The following is a 9,156-nucleotide window of genomic DNA, read 5'->3' on the forward strand; positions in this document are numbered from 1 at the left end:
CTGTTGTTCCCCTTTGTGTCCACAAGTTCTCATTTAGCTCCCACCTGTAAGTGAGAATAGGCAGTATTTGGTTTTCTGTTCCTGCATTAGTTTGCTAAGGATAATGGCCTCCAGCTCCATCCATGTTCCTGCAAAAGACAGGATCCCATTCTTTTTTATGGCTGCATAGTATTCCAAGGTATGAAGAAACAATGATATAATCTTCTGTCTTGGATTCTATAAGCTATTTTGGAAAAACTGGATAGCATTTCCTTGCCACAGTTTTAAAGACCAGATAAACTTTGGTTCCATTTTAGACAATTAGATAAAATGCAAATACTTCCAGGCTTAAAGAATCAAGCACTAGAGCAAAAATGAGGATGGAATTTTCAAGGCACAGGTTTTCTTCATGTATTAAACTTAATAGTAATGAAGGAACCATTACGCACATTTTATAATTAAAGCTCAGTTAATCAAATTGTATGCCAAACTCGAGCCCTTCTCGCCACTCTTTTCATATCCCCAACCACACTTCATTCTTGTCAGAACTTTCCTCTGTTCAAAAACAGACCGGCAACAATAAAACCCAAATCTGTCTTTTTAAAAAGACAACTTATCTTTTTCCTTGAAGGTGCAACTGTTCAAAGTTCTAGTTCAGAGAGAAGCATAAACATAGTTTAAGAGGTTTCATCTTTTTTATGTTCTTTTCTCCTCTCTACTCTGTTCCTCTCCCATTTTGCTACTGAATAACTGTTAATCAACAAGATAAAAATAGTTCCTGAATGAAACCAGTGACCAGATCACTCAAGGTTTCCTTAAAAAAGAGAAATAGGCCGGGTGCGGTTGTTCACGCCTGTAATCCCAGCACTTAGGGAGGCCGAGGCAAGTGGATCACGAAATCAAGAGATTGAGACCATCTTGTCCAACATGGTGAAACCCCATCTCTACTAAAAATACAAGAATTAGCTGGGTGTGGTGGTGCACGCCTGTAGTCCCAGCTACTCAGGAGGCTGAGACAAGAGAATCGCTTGAACTCGGGAGGCGGAGGTTGCAGTGAGCCAAGATCGCGCCACTGCACTCCAGCCTGGTGACAGCAAGTCTCTGTCTCAGAAAAAAAAAAAGAGAAATAAATTGTCCTACCATTATTTAATATAACATACTAATTTCATAACAATTAAGCTTTATCTGTCATCTGTGGCAAGTGACCCTTGATAATGCCTGTCTTGTTATAAATGTCTATTTTTATCAACCCCCTTCTCCATAGATGAATTCTATGTGCTACTTTATAACCAATCTATATGCTACTTTTATAACCAGTTCTGTTGTAGGTTCTTCTTTGAAAATCTTAAAATTCAAGTATTTAAAAATCATCTTAGCAAATATTCTGATCACTGATTTTTATTAACACAATTGTAAAGATCGGTTTAGTGTGTTAAAATGTGTGAAGCCTTTCCATGTATGCAATCAAATTTAGCTGTTAGAATAACTCCTGGGAAGGATAATTTGCCCCATGTAATGTGGTGGTTGGGATCATGATTTATGGAAGTTACGCAGACGAGACTTCTCATCTTGGCTCCACCACTTATTCGTTCTGTGACCGTAACCAAGCACTCAGTCTCTGAGCCTTGGTTTAAATGTGTAAAGTGAGGATGTCTAATAGTGAACGAATAGGGAATAGATGAGCTAATATATGTAATGTTCCTAGCATGATGCCTGATATATGAGAATCAATCAGTGTTTAGTCATAGTCACAGCTGCCATGTAAGTTGTGCAGGAGAGCAAATGGGGTCTGAAATCCTGCCCTTTTCACTTGTCAAGCCATCTGCCCTGATACTGGCCTGTAAGACATAGGGGTACTTTTTTCTAATTTGCTCAAAGCTGCTATCTAGTTGCCAAGCTGTGTACCTACAAGGTCGTGTACACCCCAAGTGGGCACCCTTTTCCAAATCGTACAAAGACACTACATCAGCTAGTGAAAGCCCTGGTCATGGTTGATTATGGTGACACACACTCAACATCACCACCACCCAGCTGGGAAACAGTAAATAGATTTAGTCTTCCAAAACCTGGACTTCCGTCTCCACACCTAGTTGTCTCTCTGCACTGCTCCTTTGCCTCTGTATGCTCTCAAATGAATGATGCCTGTGAAAGTGCTTTGTGTAGAACAAAAGAGCCACCTATATGTCAGCTAGTATTTAAATTTTCCATTACTAATGAAGGCACCTCTTAGTTTCTTTGTATGACACAAAAAACATGGTATATATTCAGGAAAAACAGTGGCTGCAAAATAAGGGGGAATTAAAAGTTACTCCTTATCGCCAGCAAGCCCAGGGACTAAAACATCAGTGGTTTTGCTAATGAAGTAGGTGTGTTAGCAAAGATCTATTGAAGAGGCTAGAATCGCACAAAGGACAGTTGGTCTGGGTGTGAAGAACCTGCCGTCACCACTAAGGTATCATGCAACAGGAAAACTTTTCACTTTGGCAGCAGACATAGATCTTGTTCTAGTCTTTGTCAATTTTTGTTTTCTCAGTAGAGAGAAAGATGGTGCAAACAGAAGACAAACATTCATTCCCCCCACCAAATTATAATGCACCGAACTGAATTCACTTTTTAAGTTTAATGAAAACTTTACTTTAATTAAACTCACAAAGTTGAATTAAACATGTTCAAAATTACACCTCCAAAGTCCGACCCCAAAGGTTGTTTTGTAGTTTACAGTTATTGGATCTGGGAGCATTTTCTGGTAGAAGAAGTCCTTCCTCCTGTAGAGGTGCTTAATTTACAAATCAAAGGCTCCAGAAATGTTCTAGTCCTGCCCTGTCCCGTACAGTAGCCACTAGCTCCATGGAACAACAGAGCACTTGAAATAAAGCTAGTACAAATGGAAATACGCTGCAAATATAAAATACACGAGATACATGAAGATGAGTACCCTTCTCCAAATATATATCTCGTTATTAATTTTTACATTGGTTACACATTGAAATGGTAATATTTTGGATATATTAATCTAAATAAAACGTGCCTATAATCCCAGTGACTCAGGAGGCTGAGGTGGGAGGATTGCTTGAGGCCAGGATTTCAGGAACTCAGCCTGGGCAACATGGACTTCATCTCTAAAAAAGAAATAAAAAATTAATTTCACCTGTTTATTTTTATTTTTTAGCGTGGCTATAGGAGATTTAAAATTACATACCCAGTTTACATTATATTTTTACTGGACAGTGCCTGTCTGGACAGTGTGTATGCTTTGTTTTACATATCTATTTTGTTTTAACATAAAAATTGTTGCTACATAAGTATTACACAGAAGGCTTATGACTATGTATGAATTATGCCATTATTTAAAAATCCCAATCACTATCTTGGAACAAAATGTTGCTGAAGTTCCCCCAAGCAATTTTACAATGCTAGGAAGATATTTTCTTATCATTGCTGAACTTTCCAATGAGAGCAAATGAAGTTTTTAAGAGAATACATTTTAGATTGAATAATTACACTATTTTCTTGTAAACAGAAACAGGAAAGGGAAGTTGATACTTGCTAAGTAACAGAAAATAAATCGTGTAAATTTACTATCAGACTACATAAACAATATCTTAGAAACAGACTTCTCAGAAGTTGCCACTTGGGTTCATTTCAATATAATTTAATTGTTTTTGCTATGAGACCAATAGTAGTCTCAAAATGCCAAGTCATTGTAGAAGCAGTTGAGCACTGGTAAGTGAAATATGTAGCTTTATGTTGTGCACAGCACCCTCTGCTGGAGAAATCTAGTAACAGTTTTGAAAAATTCCAAAGGAGAGAATAAAAATGGAATTTAACCGAATCAGGATTGTGGCTGGGGTGCAAAAAAAAAAAAAATAGCAAAATACTGATTTTCAGCCTATTGCCATAAACTGACATTTTAAATCAACTGAATGATCTCCATCATGTTGTAAAGGAAAGGAAACTGTACCAGAACAGTCCCCCAGACTAGTATAGAAGTAAAAATTCTAGTTTAGAAATGAAAATTAGACCAAAGCAAATGAGCATTAATAAGGGCAAGTTTTTAATGCATTTGTATATATGGATTTGCCAGAAATTACCTGTCTTTATGAAACATTGGTGGATCAAAATAATGACATCAGCCATCCTGCCCCCCACCCCCCATATCAGGCACAGTAGAGCTTTTAGCCCTCTGACGGCAGTGAAGCAGGTCCAAGAGGTTGGACATGGCCTCTGCTACGTTTAGTGTTGATGTGAACAGAGAGACCAATGTGCCAGAAACTGCAGGTCTAAGCTTTTAGAGTTTAGTGTGTTCTGTATTTGCTGCTCATGCGAGGCTATTGATTCATGGTGTTTAGGACATTATTTATGATCCTGGATTTTGAAGATAGAATCATATTAATTGAATTTCCCCTCAGATGTAACGGTAATGGCTTAAACAATGGGGTGAAAAAAGTGACATATGGGGACTAATTGCCTGAAACCATGTTTTTATTTGCACAAATGGAAAAGTAAGCAAATGTAAGTCTCTTAATCTGCAGTCATAAAAGAAAACCTTAGAAGATTATTCCAACGTGGCCAGACATCCCCTACTTCTCTTCCTCCAGGAAGCCCTCCCTAAACCCCAGACTCAGATCAAACTGGTAAATACACCCACAGCACCGTAACTGCAACTTTGAGTTTTGATATCTTCCTTGGTGCACTGCAAAAGTCCAAGAGGGCAGAGACCAGCTCTGACTTGTTGACAGCCATTATGTCCAATGCATATAACAACTCTTGATACGGAGTGGTCACTTCATCATAGTCTGTTGAATGAATGAGAAATAATGACTTGTGTCAGGCATATGCCCCCCTGTTGGTGACACTTTTTCTCAATAATCCAGCGACCCATACCCAAGAGAGAGAGAAACTTTCTGGAAGAAGAGAGGCTACACCAAGTGGGGAGAGGAAGTCTGGGGCCTGGGGAAGGCTCTGGGGTAGGTTATAGTCATTCTACACAGAGAGTACAAAGTAATCTTAAACATCAACACTGAAGGTAGTGTTCAAAAACTAGTCACATTTCTCCTTGATTTTTAAAGTAATATCTCATAAGCACATAATGATTAAAAATTAATCTTCTAAAAATAGCTTTAAAAATATATGATTGTCAGAAATTATATTAATAGACTGCTAAAACTGGAGGGAAAAGCAAGCAGGCATATCATTGTTTCCAGACATTCTGCATCATCAGCACTTACTACACTGTGCAAATCTAAACAACAAAGAGGGTCTCTACCCTGAATAAAGATGTGAAATAATGCTGACCCAAATAGATATAAAGCAGATGACAGAATTGAATAAGAATATGAGTTCAACACTAAAATTATAAAAGGTGCATGGAGCCTTTCATATTATCTTTGCCATGCCCCATGAATTTATAATTATTTTAAAAGAAACGTTTTTTTAAAAATTGAAAAGATCTCTATGATGTTTACTTCAAGGAAGAAGGATCAAGTTATATCATTTGAGGATTTTTCCCTGTAACATCTTAGGTGAACTTATTATGAAAGTTGCATATTTTGATGGAGCTGAACTTTAATTCCAAAGGGATAAATGCCTGTAGTTTTCTAAACTAGTTCAGTGAATATATTACAAATGCTATGTTGTTCTACATATTCTACAACTAGAGTTGAATATTATAGATTTCTTTTTTATTTTCCTCATTTCTCTCAACTTATTTGATATTCAACTTTCAGTAATTGGTGATTTTTTTAATGGAATGAAATGGAAATGATAGCAATTCAGATTTATACTTTGTAGAGAATTATTTTAAAAATCTAAATTGTGTATTCCCTTAGATCTGCTACAGGTTGGCTCTCTGGCTGCTCTCAAAAGCTGTGTGGTCTTGAAAAGAATATATACCTTTTCTGAGTTATTATATGAACAGAATTGTGCTGGGTGATTTTCTATCATTTATTTTCATATCCATCCCAGAGGAAACTTCTCATCCTAATCACATAGATGAGGAACGTATGGCTCAGAGAAGGTCAGGACCGTGCCTAAGGTCCAGGTGCACTGACTGCAGAGCTAGATTTCAACCCTGTGCACCTGTCTACAGTGACTTTCCACGATGCTATAACTTGCTTTTTGAAGTCTAACATTCTAAAAATCCTTTATTTTTTCACCTCTCAATATCAAACACCCCATTCTTATAGGAACTGAGCAAGGCATGCATCTGACTAGAAATTAACCTTGATACAGAAATCATCCTTTGGGAAACCTTGAGGCCATTTGTATTCCTTCCATGGACTATTCACACCCCCCAGGTCACAAATAGCCTTTGAAATCTAATTTTGAGTAAGGCAAAAACTAATCAAGATGGTCATTTGAAAGCATTAAGAATAACCCATTTAGTCAGAACATGATTTCAGTCATGTTATTTATGCTTCATTGTATTATGGTCTCCATAACCATTTATATTTACAAAGCATTTTATGATTCTTATTGTTTGTAACAAAACCTCAGTCACAGAGAGTGTTGTCCCACCTTTTATAAATAAACTGAGTTACAAGGTGCTTAAGAAACGTATCATTTATTTATGAGGCAAGAAGGCTATAGAACATTAGTGGCTCTATAATCAGGCCTGCTGCTTCGATGGATCAATGAGAAGTCAGGTCACCTTTTCCACCAAGGCACTTGCAAATCTATTCATTACTCATCCATTTATCAACCACCACTCATGTGTCAGGCAGTCTGCAAAGACACTGTGTTAAAGAGTGGTTGAAGTCCATGTCTGTGTGACTTCATCTCTTCCCAACGCCCCTTTCCTAGACCTAGGTTCTAAGTTCTAAAACTGACAAGCTAAATCCATCTGGTCAAGTCACTTAACCTCTCTGAACTTCAGACACCTATTTTACCAAAATGCTGCGTGGGCCAAATGATAATTGACCTGACACAAAATAGATCTTCAGTAAGTGTAAAGTTCAATCTTCCTCCTGGCCAAAACTGCCTGTTTCAGAACTTACTTCTCTTTTCCCTTTAATCCTCTTTTTGTATGTTAGTAAAGATTTTAAAAAGAGAGAGGAGAGAGGAATTTCAGGGTCTTTTCATAGTCTATGGCATTATGAATCACCCTGAAAGGTAAGAAGCTCTTACGTTTATGTTCTATTGTTTACCTTACAGCAACTTATGCCATTTTCTCCCTTGATTCGGTAGCTATGGAGTTACTTAGAATATCCTTTTAAAAAACAAAACCATATAAAAGTAATGAATATTTTTGCCAATAAGCTTCTCTTCTCGTATTAAACCATTCTTGTTTTTTATAGGGTCCTGTTGTCACGTTTTTAACAATTTGGGTTCTGAATTTTTAAGACAAAATACAGGATGAGAGTCTACCAAGACATTACTTTTTTAAATGTGTCAAAAAGTCACTTGGACAGAGTGTGAAAACAGATTTGCAGGTTTCACCCCGGGTCTGCCTAGTCAGGAGGCCAGCAATCCGTGGTACTAACATGTAGTACGGTTGTTTCTTACGAACTGGCCAGGTTGGAGAACATGGCATTAGGAGCTAGGAACTCTGCAGATGTGAATGTGATAGAGGCACTGCATTTGTGCCACAGATTATTTTGTTGAGCTTTTTTTCTGTGATGTATAGGATGAGACAAAACAGAAGATTCTTGGTAATATATTGCTGCTTCTTTGACCTAATTAGTAAGGACCGTTTTTAAAATCTAAACACACATAAGTTCAGTCCCAGAAAGAATATTGGCACTGTTCATTTTTATGTTATCAGGCTTTATTAGCATTTGTCTGGAAATCTGACTTCTCTGATACACTTTTATCTTATTTTATTTCTTTATTTATTTTTGAGACGGAGTGTCGCTCTGTCGCCCAGGCTGGAGTGCAATGGCGTGATCTTGGCTCACTGTGACCTCCACCTCCCAAGTTCTAGTGATTCTCCTGCCTCAGCCCCACGATAGCTGGAATTACAGGCACCCGCTGACACACCTGGCTAATTTTTGTATTTTTAGTAGAGACAGGGTTTCACCATGTTGCCCACACTGGTCTTGAACTCCTGATCTCAGGTGATCCACCCACACCGGCCTCCCAAAATGCTGGGGTTACAGGCATGAGCCACTGCGCCTGGCCTCTGATATACTTTTAAAATATGTAATACAAAACTTCCAGAAGGCGTTTTATATTCTCATGAAAGTTAAACTCATTTTGTGTAAATGTTCATTAAGTAAACAGTAATTTGAGTTATAAACACATGGACATAATAGATTTCACGGTGGATTAAAAAGTAGGAAGATTAGAACCACTTTTTCACATGCATTTTTTTCTTTTAAATAAAAATAAAACTAGGCCAGCCACAGTGGCTCACACCTGTAATCCAAATACTTTGAGAGGTTGAGGCAGAGGATTGCTTGAGGCCGGGAGTTCAAGACCAGCCTGGGCAATATAGCAAGGGCCAGTCTCTACAAAAGAAGTTTAGAAATTAGCAGGGCATGGTGATGTACATCTGTAGTGTCAGCTACTCAGGAGACTGAAGTGGGAGGATTGCTTGAGCCCAGGAGTTCAAGGCTGGAGTGAGCTATGATCATACCACTGCATTCTAGCCAAAGTGCCAAAGTGAAACCTCATACCTAATAAAATAAAATAATAAATTAAAAGAACAAACAATAACCAGTCTCTACTACTACGTGTATTTTATAGCAAGACTTAAAGAACTATACAGTTGTTTGATAAGAAGAGTGTCTGAGTCTCGTTGATTCCCAGTTGATTTCTTCAGTGGATGCTCCTTTAGCACCTGCTGTGTGCCGGGTCTCAATATCAAACGTCATTTAGTTTAATATAGTTTAACTATGGCTACTTCACTTTTTATGAAAAGAACACCTAATTTTTAAAACATACTAATAATTTTATTAGACTCAGAAGCCTTAGGGGAAGGTACTAATGATGCCGAGCAATGCGGCCACAGTCAGGGTGTGAGAGTTAGCTGAGTGTGGAGGGCCCTTGCCTCCTTCCCCCTTGGAGCCTCCTTCCAGCTGTCTGGGGATTTAGTTCTCTATTTTCCAGCACTGAGCTAAGGATATTTCGTTTTGTATTTCACCTTCCTTTTTTAAAAGCAAGAAACGGGGAAAACGTGTTTAAGTTGAATGTATTAACACATTAAAATGTTATCTAGTGTTTTATTTACATATAATA

The 9,156-nt window shown here is 37.8% G+C and overlaps 1 protein-coding gene across 4 annotated transcripts in view; it reads left to right on the top strand.

Moving 5' to 3' along the window:
- Window positions 1–9,156, top strand: part of ANK3 (ankyrin 3, node of Ranvier (ankyrin G)) — a 600,548-nt gene that overhangs the window by 512,645 nt on the left and 78,747 nt on the right. The window lies entirely within an intron of this gene.

This window comes from Mandrillus leucophaeus, unplaced genomic scaffold (genome assembly GCF_000951045.1).
Source record: "Mandrillus leucophaeus isolate KB7577 unplaced genomic scaffold, Mleu.le_1.0 Scaffold327, whole genome shotgun sequence".
NCBI classification, from domain to species: domain Eukaryota; kingdom Metazoa; phylum Chordata; class Mammalia; order Primates; family Cercopithecidae; genus Mandrillus; species Mandrillus leucophaeus.